This window comes from Oncorhynchus tshawytscha, linkage group LG10 (genome assembly GCF_018296145.1).
Source record: "Oncorhynchus tshawytscha isolate Ot180627B linkage group LG10, Otsh_v2.0, whole genome shotgun sequence".
NCBI lineage: Eukaryota > Metazoa > Chordata > Actinopteri > Salmoniformes > Salmonidae > Oncorhynchus > Oncorhynchus tshawytscha.
Window position 1 is genome coordinate 79,029,838 of NC_056438.1, and position 17,384 is coordinate 79,047,221.

Sequence of the window (17,384 nt, forward strand, 5' to 3'; positions counted from 1 at the left end):
GTCTATCCACTATCAGAAAAACAATAGGCTGGGGAAGAAGCACCTCCGACTGAAGAGTTGATCTATCTACAGCTATTCATTTGGTCTCCCATCCAGGGATTTAACTAAGACTAGCTTTGATATTTTTCATTGATTACGACCAATGTGCTATCGTGAGAATGATTAGCAATAAATCTCGTATTAACTAAATATATTCACTTTTGCTCGAGAAGTCGTTCCAAAAGATGGGTTTAACATAGCAAATGAAATGTAACCATACTCTATAAATCATATAGCATCCATTATAATAGATCTGTAAAGCATTTACAAAGTCATCAACAGCCATTGTTTCAATTCAACCCAGGGTTCAACTAAAAAGAGACGATACATGCTTTTGGTTGATTATAAAGTTGATCATTAATATGTTGGATTCACATCAACATCTCATCCAAAAATCGAAGTGAAAGAAAATAGGGAAAAAACAAACAACTTTATTGAAATAAAGCATTTATTTAACGTTTTATCAGATTCAATTGAATTTTTAAAGTTGATTTTTGGTTGAGCTTGAGAGGGGAATCCATCACATTATTAATTTGTAGATAAATGTAACGGTCGTCGTATGAAGGATCGGACCAAAGCGCAGCGTGGTACGCGTTCATGACGATATTTATTCAACTCAGAACACTAAAACAAAAATTTACAACGAGAATGATATGAAACGAAACAGTCCTGTCTGGTGACAAACACAAAGACAGAAGATAAACACCCACGAAACACAAGTGGGAAAAGGCTACCTAAGTACGATTGTCAATCAGAGACAACTAACGACACCTGCCTCTGATTGAGAACCATACCAGGCCAAACGCGAAAACACAACATAGAAAACAGAACATAGACAACCCACCCAACTCAGGCCCTGACCAACCTAAAACAAAGACATAACAAAAGAACTGAGGTCAAAACGTGACAATAAAATTCAATATCCAGTTTGTTTGGTTGTCAACGCAACCAAATATCAACATTTGAAGGAGATGTATCTTCTGCTTGGATAGTTCTATCTGTTCCACTGACTTAGTCTGGATTTAATTCTACTTTGAATTAATAATTGATGTGTCTGATTCACATCTCCACCTCAACCAAAAATAAAGTTAAATAATTGGACCAAATGAAATTAAATAAAACTTTTAAGGCATTGTAAAGTTTGATTTGATTAAGTCGAATTCTTTAAGTTTGATTCTTGGTTGAGATAGAGACATGAATCCAACATATCAATTATTAATTTGTAGACAAACTGGAATTAAATCCAGACTAAGCCAGTGACACAAAAGATAAATCTCAATTTTTTTATGTTGATATTTGGTTGTGTTGACAACTAAACTCTTTTGCAATACAGAAAATAGCCTATTAACTTGCCGACAAGTTGATATGTCGAAATGATATGTCGGATTCACGTCTCCAACTAAACCAGACATGAAAGTTAAAGAATAGGGTTGAATCAGATCAAATCAAATCAGTCAAATCAAATTGTATTTGTCACATGCGCCGAACAACAACAGGTGTAGACTTTACTATAAAACGCTTACTGACGAGCCCTTAACCAACAATGCAGAGCCCTTAACCAACAATGCAGAGCCCTTAACCAACAATGCAGAGCCCTTAACCAACAATGCAGAGCCCTTAACCAACAATGCAGAGCCCTTAACCAACAATGCAGAGCCCTTAACCAACAATGCAGAGCCCTTAACCAACAATGCAGAGCCCTTAACCAACAATGCAGAGCCCTTAACCAACAATGCAGAGTTAAAACGTATGAAAATTGGCAAATGAAAATAGAAAATAGTAACAAAATAAATAACAATAACGAGGAGGCGGACCTGTACCGAGTTGATGTGCAGGGGGGAAAATGTACATGTAGGTAGGGGTACATGTAGGTAGGGGGTAATACGTACATGTAGGTAGGGGTACATGTAGGTAGGGGGTAATACGTACATGTAGGTAGGGGTACATGTAGGTAGGGGTACATGTAGGTAGGGGGTAATACGTACATGTAGGTATGGGTACATGTAGGTAGGGGTATATGTAGGTAGGGGGGTAATACGTACATGTAGGTAGGGGTACATGTAGGTAGGGGTACATGTAGGTAGGGGTAATACGTACATGTAGGTAGGGGTACATGTAGGTAGGGGTACATGTAGGTAGGGGGTACATGTAGGTACATGTAGGTAGGGGTACATGTAGGTAGGGGTACATGTAGGTAGGGGTACATGTAGGTAGGGGTACATGTAGGTAGGGGTACATGTAGGTAGGGGGGTAATACGTACATGTAGGTAGGGTACATGTAGGTAGGGGTACATGTAGGTAGGGGGTACATGTAGGTAGGGGTACATGTAGGTAGGGGGTAATACGTACATGTAGTACATGTAGGTAGGGGTACATGTAGGTAGGGGTACATGTAGGTAGGGGTAGGGGTACATGTAGGTAGGGGTACATGTAGGTAGGGGGTAATACGTACATGTAGGTAGGGGTACATGTAGGTAGGGGTACATGTAGGTAGGGGTACATGTAGGTAGGGGTACATGTAGGTAGGGGTACATGTAGGTAGGGGTACATGTAGGTAGGGGTACATGTAGGTAGGGGTACATGTAGGTAGGGGTAGGTAGGGGTACATGTAGGTAGGGGTACATGTAGGTAGGGGTACATGTAGGTAGGGGTACATGTAGGTAGGGGTACATGTAGGTAGGGGTACATGTAGGTAGGGGTACATGTAGGTAGGGGGGGAATACGTACATGTAGGTAGGGTAGGTAGGGGTACATGTAGGTAGGGGTACATGTAGGTAGGGGTACATGTAGGTAGGGGTACATGTAGGTAGGGGTACATGTAGGTAGGGGTACATGTAGGTAGGGGGTAATACGTACATGTAGGTAGGGGTACATGTAGGTAGGGGTACATGTAGGTAGGGGTACATGTAGGTAGGGCATGTAGGTAGGGGTACATGTAGGTAGGGGTACATGTAGGTAGGGGTACATGTAGGGTAGGGGTACATAGGGGTACATGTAGGTAGGGGGTAGGGGTAATACGTACATGTAGGTAGGGGGGTACATGTAGGTAGGGGTACATGTAGGTAGGGGGAAAACGTACATGTAGGTAGGGGTACATGTAGGTAGGGGTACATGTAGGTAGGGGTACATGTAGGTAGGGGTACATGTAGGTAGGGGTACATGTAGGTAGGGGGAAAACGTACATGTAGGTAGGGGTACATGTAGGTAGGGGTACATGTAGGTAGGGGGTAATACGTACATGTAGGTAGGGGTACATGTAGGTAGGGGTACATGTAGGTAGGGGTACATGTAGGTAGGGGTACATGTAGGTAGGGGTACATGTAGGTAGGGGTACATGTAGGTAGGGGTACATGTAGGTAGGGGTACATGTAGGTAGGGGTACATGTAGGTAGGGGTACATGTAGGTAGGGGTACATGTAGGTAGGGGTACATGTAGGTAGGGGTACATGTAGGTAGGGGTACATGTAGGTAGGGGGTACATGTAGGTAGGGGTACATGTAGGTAGGGGTAGGTAGGGGGTACATGTACATGTAGGTAGGTACATGTAGGTAGGGGTACATGTAGGTAGGGGTACATGTAGGTAGGGGTACATGTAGGTACGTACATGTAGGTAGGGGTACATGTAGGTAGGGGTACATGTAGGTAGGGGTACATGTAGGTAGGGGTACATGTAGGTAGGGGTACATGTAGGTAGGGGTACATGTAGGTAGGGGGAAAAGTGACTAGGCAATCAGAATAGATAATAAACACAGTCGCAGCAGCGAAAGTGAAAGTGTGAAAGTCTGTGTATGTTTGTGTGTTTGTGTGTGGCGTCAATATGAATGTGTGTGTGTGTTTTGTGTGTCTGTGAGTGTGTATGTGTGTGTGTACGTACAGTAGGCATTTGATGAACTGTTCAGCAGTCCTATAGCTTGGGGGTAGAGACTGTTCAGGTGCCTTTGGGTCCTAGATTTGGCGCTCCGGGCACCGCTTGACGTGCGGTAGCAGAGAGAACAGTCTATGACTTGGGTGAATTTTTTTGGGGGGGGGGGCCTTACTCTGACACCACCTATTTTAGAGGTCCTGGATGTTAGGGACTGGGCCGTCCGCACCACCCTCTGTAACGTCATGCGATCGAGGGCGGTGCAGTTGTCATACCAACTGGTTATGCAGCCAGTCAAGATGCTCTTGATGGTGCAGCTGTAGAACTTTTTGAGGATCTGATGGCCCCATGCCAAATCTTTTCAGCCTCCTGAGGGGGACGGATTCTGTCCTGCCCTCTTCACGACTGTCTTGGTGTGTGTAAGGACCATGTTAATTCCTTAGCGAGGAACTTGAAGCTCCCGACCTGGTCCACTACAGCCCTATTGATGTGGATGGGGGGGGGGTGTGGCTCGGCCCTCCGTTTCCTGTCGTCCGCGACCAGTTCCTTTGTCTTGCTGACGTTGAAGGTTGTTGTCCTGGCAACACACTAAGCCAGTGACTCAGATGAAACTATTGAAGCATTACATATCTTTTAAATGTTGATACAGTATTTGGTTGCGTTGTCAACCAAAACACAATTTAATATTACTGTACAGTAAATAGCATAAAGTTAAGGCTATCTTAGAAACTAGTTATCTGTAGCTCAGCTGGTAGAGCATGGCGCTTGTCATGCCAGCATAGCGGGGACCACACATATGTAAAATGTATGTCAAATGTATGTCAAATGTATGTCAAATGTATGCACGCGTGACTGTAAGTCTGCTAAATGGCAGATATCATTTTTATATTATTGTAGGCCATAACACCATTTATTCAAACTTAAAATGAGTAACATGTTGAGGTTAGCCTACCGTAACCTAACTATAAATGTCTTATGGAGTCATAGAAAGCGTGCATGTTCAACATAGCATGCAGAAATTGCTTTGTCTTTGAAGATCTTCACAATCACTATAATAATAGTATAATTACTATAATAATCTGCACAGAATCTCGAACAGCATTGATCACTTGCACCATGTACTTTTAACGTAATCTCAACTACAATCCAGGTCATTCAGATTCTGCTTTAATGTAATCTCAACTACAATCCAGGTCATTCAGATTCATCTTATTTGATGAAGCACAGTGATAAAACATGAATCTGTTTTTAAAATATAAACAAAATACCTGACATAGTTTTTTTCCATTGGAATTTGGTTGTGTTTTTAGATGGTTGAAAGCAAAGTGATAACACATTGGGAATTCAACTAACTTCTAGCTGTCTTTTCCAGTCGACGAATAAAGGTTAAAATATCATTGATCGACGTCTCAAACAAATATTACCCACGTTTACACATTCATCTTCTGCCGTTCTACCATTCCAGTGTTTAATTGCTATATTGTAATTACTTCGCCACCATGGCCTATTTATTTCCTTAACTTACCTCATTTGCACACACTGTATATAGACTTTTTGTTTTCTTTTGTTCTACTGTATTATTGACTGTATGTTTTGTTTATTCCATGTGTAACTCTGTGTTGTTGTATGTGTCGAATTGCTAAACTTTGTTGGCCAGGTCGCAGTTGTAAATGATAACTTGTTCTCAACTAGCCTACCTGGTTAAATAAAGGTGAAATAAATAAATATATATAAAAAAATTCCACATTGAAATGAGGTGGGAATTTGCCCAGCGGGAAGAGATTGAATCAGGTATTTGAGCAATTCTTACAACAGCTTTTTTTTTTTCCGTGTTTGGCATTAATCAATCGCAAACCCTTGACTTTTACCGAAAGATTGTCCATCTCTTTTCAGGGACTACTTTACAGCTTTAGGCACTCCAGAGTTTCCACTGATTCACAGCAGTGGGCCAACAGACGAGACGGTGAATTAGGGATGATACATTCCATGGGCACTCATTCACAATGGCCCAAACACAAAGTCTTCCTTGTTGATGGGCCAAGCACTGATGATAATCATGGCCTTCAAATGGCAAAGTGTCAACAAAATCAAGGCTGGAAATGCTGCAACGTTCTGAGAACAAATTAAATCAACGTGGAATGGGATAGACAACTGATTTCGCAAAAGCATTTCTAAGCTGGGTTTTCTCACACAATGTTGTAACATTTCTTAAAGGTGTAGAGAATACCTACTAACACCCCTACTAACATCCCTACTAACACCCCTACTAACATCCCATCATCCCTACTAACACCCCTACTAACATCCCTACTAACATCCCTACTAACATCCCTACTAACACCCCTACTAACACCCCTACTAACATCCCATCATCCCTACTAACACCCCTACTAACATCCCTACTAACATCCCTACTAACACCCATACTAACACCCCTACTAACATACCTACTAACACCCATACTAACACCCCTACTAACATCCCTACTAACACCCCTACTAACATCCCTACTAACATCCCTACTAACATCCCTACTAACACCCATACTAACATCCCTACTAACACCCCTACTAACATCCCTACTAACACCCCTACTAACACCCCTACTAACATCCCAACATCCCTACTACCGTACTAACATCCCTACTAACATCCCTACGAACATCCCATCATCCCTACTAACACCCCTACTAACATCCCTACTAACACCCATACTAACACCCCTACTAACATCCCTACTAACACCCCTACTAACATCCCTACTAACACCCCTACTAACATCCCATCATCCCTACTAACACCCCTACTAACATCCTACTAACATCCCCACTAACACCCCTACTAACATCCCTACTAACATCCCTACTAACATCCCTACTAACACCCCTACTAACATCCCTACTAACATCCCTACTAACACCCCTACTAACATCCCTACTAACACCCCTACTAACACCCCTACTAACATCCCTACTAACACCCATACTAACACCCCTACTAACATCCCTACTAACACCCCTACTAACATCCCTACTAACACCCATACTAACACCCCTACTAACATACCTACTAACACCCATACTAACACCCCTACTAACATCCCTACTAACATCCCTACTAACATCCCATCATCCCTACTAACACCCCTACTAACATCCCTACTAACACCCATACTAACACCCCTACTAACATCCCTACTAACACCCATACTAACATCCCCTACTAACATCCCTACTAACATCCCTACGAACATCCCTACTAACATCCCATCATCCCTACTAACACCCCTACTAACATCCCTACTAACACCCCTACTAACACCCCTACTAACACCCCTACTAACACCCCTACTAACTAACATCCCTACTAACATCCCTACTAACACCCATACCCATCCTACTAACATCCCTACTAACACCCCTACTAACACCCTACTAACACCCCTACTAACATCCCTACTAACACCCCTACTAACATCCCAACTAACACCCCTACTAACACCCCTACTAACATCCCATCATCCCTACTAACACCCCTACTAACATCCCTACTAACACCCATACTAACACCCCTACTAACATCCCTACTAACATCCCTACGAACATCCCTACTAACATCCCATCATCCCTACTAACACCCCTACTAACACCCCTACTAACATCCCTACTAACACCCCTACTAACACCCCTACTAACATCCCTACTAACACCCATACTAACACCCCTACTAACATCCCTACTAACATCCCTACTAACATCCCATCATCCCTACTAACACCCCTACTAACATCCCTACTAACACCCCTACTAACACCCTACTAACACCCCTACTAACACCCCTACTAACATCCCTACTAACACCCCTACTAACATCCCTACTAACACCCCTACTAACATCCCATCATCCCTACTAACACCCCTACTAACATCCCTACTAACACCCATACTAACACCCCTACTAACATCCCTACTAACACCCCTACTAACACCCCTACTAACATCCCTACTAACATCCCTACTAACATCCCTACTAACATCCCATCATCCCTACTAACACCCCTACTAACATCCCTACTAACACCCCTACTAACATCCCATCATCCCTACTAACACCCATACTAACACCCCTACTAACATGCCTACTAACACCCATACTAACACCCCTACTAACACCCCTACTAACATCCCATCATCCCTACTAACACCCCTACTAACATCCCATCATCCCTACTAACACCCCTACTAACATCCCATCATCCCTACTAACACCCCTACTAACATCCCATCATCCCTACTAACACCCCTACTAACATCCCATCATCCCTACTAACACCCCTACTAACATCCCATCATCCCTACTAACACCCCTACTAACATCCCTACTAACACCCCTACTAACATCCCTACTAACACCCCTACTAACACCCCTACTAACACCCCTACTAACACCCTACTAACACCCCTACTAACACCCCTACTAACATCCCTACTAACACCCCTACTAACATCCCTACTAACACCCCTACTAACATCCCTACTAACACCCTACTAACATCCCTACTAACACCCCTACTAACACCCCACCCCTACTAACACCCCTACTAACATCCCATCCTACTAACACTACCCCTATCCCTACTAATACCCCTACTAACATCCCTAGTAACACCCCTACTAACAGCCCTACTAACATCCCTACTAACACCCCTACTCATACCCTACTAACACCCCTACTAATACCCTACTAACACCCCTACTAACATCCTTACTAACACGCCTATCCCTACTAACACGCCTATCCCTACTAACACCCCTGTCCCTACTAACACCCATATCCCTACTAACACCCCTATCCCTACTAACACCCCTATCCCTACTAACACTCCTACTAATATCCCTACTAACACCCCTACTAACATATCCCCTACTAACACCCTACTAACATCCCTACTAACACCCCTACTAACATCCCTACTAACATCCTACTAACATCCCTACTAACACCCCTCTACTAACATCCCTACTAACACCCTATCCCTACTAACATCCCTACTAACATCCCTATCCCTACTAACACCCCTACTAACATCCCTACTAACACCCCTTACTCTATCCCTACTAACACCCCTATCCCTACTAACAACCCTACTAACATTACTAACACCCATATCCTACTAACATCCCTACTAACACCCTATCCCTACTAACACCCCTCTAACACCCTATCCCTACTAACATCCCTACTAACATCCCTACTAACACCCCTACTAACATCCCTACTAACACCCCTACTAACATCCCTACTAACACCCTACTAACATCCCTACTAACACCCTACTAACATCCCATCATCCTTACTAACACCCCTACCCTACTAACATCCCTACTAACATCCCTACTAACACCCCTACTAACATCCCTACTAACACCCCTACTAACATCCCTACTAACATCCCTACTAACACCCCTACTAACACCCCTACTAACATCCCTACTAACATCCCTATAACCCTACTAACACGCCTATCCCTACTAACACCCATATCCCTACTAACACCCCTACTAACACCCCTATCCCTACTAACATCCCTACTAACATCCCCTACTATACTAACCCCTACTAACACCCCTACTAACATCACCTACTAACACTACTAACACCCCTACTCCCTACTAACACCCCTACTAACCCTACTAACACCCTACTAACATCCCTACTAACATCCTATCCCTACTAACACCCTATCCCTACTAACATCCCTATCCCTCCCTACTAACACCCCTACTAACACCCCTACCCCTACTAACACCCCTATCCCTACTAACACCCTACTACTATCACCCCTACTAACACCCTACTAACACTAACATCCCTACTAACATCCCTATCCCCTACTAACACCCCTCCCTACTAACATCCCTACTAACATCCTCACTAACATCCCTACTAACATCCCCTACTAACATCCCTACTACTACACCCTACTAACACCCCCTATCCCTACTACACCCATATCCCTACTACATCCCTACTAACACCCATACTAACCCCCTACTAACACCCCTATCCCTACTAATATCCCCTATCCCTACTAACACCCTACTAACATCCCTATCCCTACTAACACCCTATCCCTACTAACACCCCTATCCCTACTAACACCCCTATCCCTACTAACATCCCACTAACACCCCCCTATCCCTACATCCCTACTAACACCCCTACTAACATCCCTACTAACACCCCTACTAACACCCCTACTAACACCCTACCTTACTACCCCCCTATCCCTACTAACACCCTCTACCTACTAACCCCTAACATCCCTACTAACACCCTACCCTATCCTAACACTATCATCCTACTAACACCCATACTAACATCCCTACTAACACCCTACTAACACCCCTATCCTACTAACACCCCTACTAACACCCCTACCCTACTACACACCCCCCTATCCCTATTAACATCCCACTAACATCCCCTACTAACATCCCTACTAACATCCCTACTAACACCCCTACTAACACCCTACTAACATCCCTATCCTACTAACCCCTATCCATACTAACACCCCTACTATCTAACTAACCCCTATCCTACTAACACCTCTATCCTACTAACACCTACTATCCCTACTAACACCCTACTAACACCCCTATCCCTACTAACACCCATATCCCTACTAACACCCTACTGACACCCCCTACTAACACCCCTACTAACATCCCTATCATCACCCCTACTAACACCCCTAACATCCCTATTAACACCCTACTAACACCCCTACTAACATCCTACTAACATCCCTATTCTAACACCCCTACTAACACCCTATCCTACTAACACCCCCTACTAACACCCCTCCCTACTAACACCCCTACTAACTAACACCCCTATCACCCTACTAACACCCTACTAACATCCCTACCTACTAACACCCCCCTACTAACACCTCTCATTACTAACACCCTACTAACCCCCCTATCCTACTAACACCCCTATCCCTACTAACACCCCTATCCTACTAACACCCCTATATCCTACTAACACCCCTACTAACATCCTACTAACATCCCTACTAACACCCCTAACACCCTACTAACATCCACTAACACCCCTATCCTACTAACACCCCTAACATCTAACATCCCCTATCATCCCTACTAACACCCCTAACCCTACTAACATCCCTACTAACACCCCTACTAACACCCCTACTAACATCCCTACTAACACCCTACTAACACCCATATCCCTACTAACACCCCTCTAACATCCTACTAACCCCTATCCCTACTAACACCCTACTAACATCCCTATAACCCCATACTAACATCCCTACTAACACCCATACTAACATCCCTACTAACACCCCTACTAACACCCCCCTACTAACACCCCTACTAACACCCCATCCCTACTAATCCCTACTAACACCTACTAACATCCCTACTAACCCTCTATCCCTACTAACACCCCTAACATCCCTACTAACACCCCTACTAACACCCCTACTATCCCTACTAACACCCATATCCCTACTAACACCCCTACTAACATCCCTACTAACATCCTACTAACATCCCTAACACCCTACTAACATCCTACTAACATCCTACTAACACCCCTACTAACACCCCCTACTAAACACCCCTACTAACACCCTACTACTAACATCCCTATAACACCCCTACTAACACCCCTACTAACATCCTACTATCCCTACTAACACCCTACTAACACCCCTACTATACCCTACTAACATCCTAACTAACTACCCCTATCCCTACTAACATCCCTACTAACACCCCTACTAACACTACTAACATCCCTACTAACATCCCTACTAACACCCCTACTAACATCCCTACTAACACCCTACCCTACTAACACCCCTATCCCATACTAACTAACATCCCTACTAACATCCCTATCCTAACATCCCACTAACATCCCTACTAACCCCTACTATCCCTACTAACACCCTATCCCTACTAACATCCTCTAACACCCCTACTAACATCCCTACTAACATCCCTCACTACTAACACCCTACTACACCCTACTAACATCCCTACTAACATCCCTACTAACATCCCTATCATCCCTACTAATATCCCTACTAACACCCCTACTAACACCCATACTAACATCCCTACTAACACCCTACTAACATCTAACATCCTACTAACTACTAACATCCCTACTAACATCCTACTAACATCCCTACTAACATCCCTACTAACATCCCTACTAACATCCCTACTAACACCCCCTACTAACATCCCTACTAACACCCCCTACTAACATCCCATACTAACATCCCTACTAACATCCCTACTAACATCCCTACTAACATCCTACTAACATCCCTACTAACATCCCTACTAACACCCTACTAACATCCCTACTACTAATATCCCTACTAACATCCTATCTAACATCCCTATCATCCCCTACTAACACCCTACTAACATCCTACTAACATCCCATACTAACATCCTACTAACACCCCTACTAACTAACATCCCTACTAACACCCCTACTAACATCCCTCATCTACTAACACCCATACTAACATCCCTACTAACATCCCTACTAACACCCCTACTAACACCCTACTAACATACCTACTAACACCCATACTAACACCCCTACTAACATCCCTACTAACACCCCTACTAACATCCCTACTAACATCCCTACTAACATCCCATCATCCCTACTAACACCCCTACTAACACCCATACTAACATCCCTACTAACACCCCTACTAACACCCATACTAACATCCCTACTAACACCCCTACTAACATCCCTACTAACATCCCCACTAACACCCCTACTAACACCCCTACTAACATCCCATCATCCCTACTAACACCCTACTAACATCCCTACTAACATCCTGTACCCATACCTAACACCCTACTAACATCCTACTAATATCCCTACTAACATCCTACTAACATCCCTACTAACACCCCTTACAACATCTCTCTAACATCTCTAACACCCCTATCATCCCTACTAACACCCCTACTAACACCCTACTAACATCCCATTACTAACACCCTACTAACATCCCCTAACTAACATCCCTACTAACACCCCTACTAACATCCCTACAACATCCCTACTACTAACACCTCTACTAACATCCCATCATCCCTACTAATCCCCTACTAACATCCCTAACATCCCTACTAACACCCATATCTAACACCCCTACTAACATACCCTACTAACACTTTAACATCCCTACCCCCTACTAACATCCCTACTAACACCCCTACTAACATCCCCCTACTAACATCCCTACTAACCCCTCATCTAAATACCCCTACTAACACCCATACTAACATCCCTACTAACACTACTAACACCCATACTAACATCCCTACTAACACCCCTAACATCCCTACTAACATCCCACTAACACCCCTACTAACATCCCTACTAACATCCTATCATCCCCTACTAACACCCTACTAACATCCTACTATCCCTACTAACACCCCTACTAACACCCCTACTAACATCCTACTAACACCCATACTAACATCCCTACTAACATCCCTACTAACACCCCTACTAACATCCCTACTAACATCCCTACTAACATCCCATCATCCCTACTAACACCCCTACTAACACCCATACTAACATCCCTACTAACACCCCTACTAACACCCATACTAACATCCCTACTAACACCCCTACTAACATCCCTACTAACATCCCTACTAACATCTCTACTAACATCCCTACTAACATCCCCACTAACACCCATACTAACATCCCTACTAACATCACTACTAACATCCCTACTAACATCCCCACTAACACCCATACTAACATCCCTACTAACATCACTACTAACATCCCTACTAACACCCCTACTAACACCCTACTAACACCCTACTAACACCCATACTAACATCCCTACTAACATCCCTACTAACACCCATACTAACACCCATACTAACATCCCTACTAACACCCCTACTAACACCCCTACTAACATCCCATCATCCCTACTAACACCCCTACTAACATCCCTACTAACATCCCTAAACACCCCTACTAACATCCCTACCCTAACACCCCTACTAACATCCCTACTAACACCATACTAACACCCTACTAACATCCCTACTAACACCCCTACTAACACCCCTATCACCCCTACTAACATCCCATCATCCCTACTAACACCCTCTACTAACACCCCTACTAACATCCTACTAATACCCCCTACTAATCCCTACTAACATCCCTACTAACACCCCTACTAACACCCCTACTAACATCCCATCATCCTTACTAACACCCCTATCCCTACTAATACCCCTACTAACATCCCTACTAACACCCCTACTAACATCCCTAGTAACACCCCTACTTACATCCCTACTAACACCCCTACTAATACCCTACTAACATCCCTACTAACGTACGTTACGTGCAGAGCCCGCTCCCCTCCAGTGTCCCGCTGGGCGTCCTTACGTTCCGTCTGCTGTCCATTACAGGTTGATCTATTAGGCCCACACGTCACCCTCCTCTGGTCATCCAGGCATCGGTCGGATGGTGCGCTGTCTGAGTGGGAAGTACTGGTGGCCCACCTTGGCAAAGGACGTGAGGGTTTATGTTTCCTCCTGCTCGGTGTGCGCCCAGTATAAGGCTCCTAGGCACCTGCCCAGAGGTAAGCTACACCCCTTACCCGTTCCACAACGGCCTTGGTCGCATCTGTTGGTCAATTTCCTCACAGATCTTCCTCCCTCACAGGGTAACACCACGATCCTGGTCGTTGTGGACCGTTTTTCCAAGTCCTGCCGTCTCCTCCCTCTGCCCGGTGTCCCTACGGCCTTACAGACTGCGGAGACCTTGTTTACACACGTCTTCTGGCACTATGGGGTGCCTGAGGATATAGTCAGGGGTCCCCAGTTCACTTCGGGGGTCTGGAGGGCGTTCATGGAACGTCTGGGGGTCTCGATCAGCCTTACCTCGTGATTTCACAGTGAAAGTAATGGGCAGGTGGAGAGAGTGAACCAGGATGTGGGTAGGTTTCTGTGGTCTTATTGTCAGGACTGGCTGGGGGAGGGGGCTGTGTTCGTGCCCTTGGCTGAGACGGCTCAGAACTCGCTCCGCCACTACTCCACTAACCTCTCGCCCTTCCAGCGCGTACTGGGGTACCAGCCGGTTCTGGCGCCTTGGCATCAGAGTCCTGCAGTGGACGACTGGCTCAGGCGCGCAGAGGAGACCTGGGACGCTGCCCATGTTCACCTCTAGCGCGCCGTGCTGCACCATGAGGCCAGCGCAGACTGTCACTGCAGTGAGGTCCCGGTGCTTGCACCGGGGGACTGGGTCTGGCTCTCGACCCGAAACCTGCCCCTCCGCCTGCCCTGCCTGAAGCTGGGGCCGCGGTTTGTGGGGCCATTTAAAGTCCTGAGGAAACTGAACGAGGTTAGTTACCGGTTACAGCTTCCCACCGATTACCATTTTAACCCCTTGTTCCATGTGTCTCTCCTCAGGCCGGTGGTGGCTGGTACGCTCCAGGAGTCTGAGGTGCGGATGGTTCCTCCGCCCCCTTTGGAAATCGAGGGGGCCCCGGCGTACTCCGTTCGCTCCATACTGGATTCGAGGCGTCGGGCGAGGGGCCGTCAGTACCTCGTGGACTGGGAGGGGTATGGTCCGGAGGAGAGATGCTGAGTCCCAGTGGAGGACGATATGGACCCTTCAATGCTGCGGGTGTTCCACTGTCTTCATCCGGATCGCCCTTCACCTCGCCATCTTGGTTGTCCCCGAGGCCGGTGTTGGCGTGTTGCTGGAGCCGCGCGTCAAGGGGGGGATACTGTCACGACTTCCGCCGATGTTCGGTCCCTCTACTTGTTCAGGCGACGTTCGGCGGTCGACGTCACCGGTCTTCTAGGCATCGCCGCTCCACCTTTCATTTTCCATTTGTTTTGTCTTGTTTTCCCGCACACCTGGTTCACATTCCCTCATCAGACTATATGTATGTTACTCTATGCTTCCCCCATGTCTGTGTGTGGAATTGTTCTTTGTGTAGGGTGTTACGCTACGGACATGCTTGTAGCGCAAGCTTGTTTTGTTTGTTTGTTTTGTTTATCCGTTCATGTTACCGTGGTTGTGCGTTGTTCAGCCTCACCTGTGCCTTTGGGCCAGGGTGTATATTAAAGTTCTCCTGTTATCAGCCATCCCTGCTCTCCTGCGACTGACTTCCCGACAACCAGTCACTCACCCTGTTACATTAGTTCTATCAGTTTTTACAAACCTTACAGTTCTATCAAACCCTACAGATCTAAAAGTTCTGTCAAAACCTACAGTTCTATCAGTTCTGTCAGTTTATTCAGTTATATCAGTTATATCAGTTCTACCAGTTCTATCAAACACTACAGTTCTATCAGTTCTATCAGTTCTATCAGGTCTATCAGTTCTACCAGTTCTATCAAACACTACAGTTCTATCAGTTATATCAGTTCTATCAGGTCTATCAGTTCTATCAGGTCTATCAGTTCTATCAAACCCTACAGTTCTGTCAGTTCTGTCAGTTCTATCAAACCCTAAAGTTCTGTCAGTTCAATAAGTTGTATCAAACGGTCACGCCCTGACCATAGAGAGCCCTTGTTTCTCTATGGTGTAGTTGGTTAGGGCGTGACTGGGGGTATTCTAGTTTATTATTTCTATGTGGTTTGCTAGTTTATGTTTCTATGTTGGTGATTTGTATGATTCCCAATTAGAGGCAGCTGGTAATCGTTATCTCTAATTGGGGATCATATTTAGGTAGCATTTTTCCCACCTGTGTTTGTGGGATATTATTTTGTGTTTTGTGCATGTGCACCACGTAGTCACGTTTCGTTGTTAGTTTATTGATTTATTGTTTTTGCTAAGTTTCACTTTATAATAATATGTGGAACTCTATATCCGCTGTGCCTTGGTCCGTCTCTTCTCACGAACGCGACACAAACCCTACAGTTCAATCAGTTCTATCAGTTCTACCAGTTCTATCAGCTCTACCAGTTCTGTCAGTTCTATCAGTTCTACCAGTTCTACCAGTTGTGTCAGTTCTACCAGTTCTACCAGTTCTATCAGTTCTATCAGTTCTATCAGTTCTACCAGTTCTATCAGTTCTACCAGTTCTACCAGTTCTATCAGTTCTATCACTTCTACCAGTTGTGTCAGTTCTATCAGTTCTATCAGTTCTATCACTTCTACCAGTTGTGTCAGTTCTATCAGTTCTACCAGTTCTATCAGTTCTATCAGTTCTATCAGTTCTACCAGTTCTATCAGTTCTATCAGTTCTATCAGTTCTATCTCTTCTACCAGTTGTGTCAGTTCTATCAGTTCTATCAGTTGTGTCAGTTCTATCAATTCTATCAGTTCTACCAGTTCTATCAGTTCTACCAGTTGTGTCAGTTCTATCAGTTCTATCTGTTCTACCAGTTCTATCAGTTCT

At 44.8% G+C, this 17,384-nt stretch overlaps 1 protein-coding gene across 2 annotated transcripts in view; it reads right to left on the reverse strand.

The window, feature by feature from the left end:
• The window catches only part of LOC112238181 (netrin-G1-like), a 150,703-nt gene that overhangs the window by 20,258 nt on the left and 113,061 nt on the right, over positions 1–17,384 (reverse strand). The window lies entirely within an intron of this gene.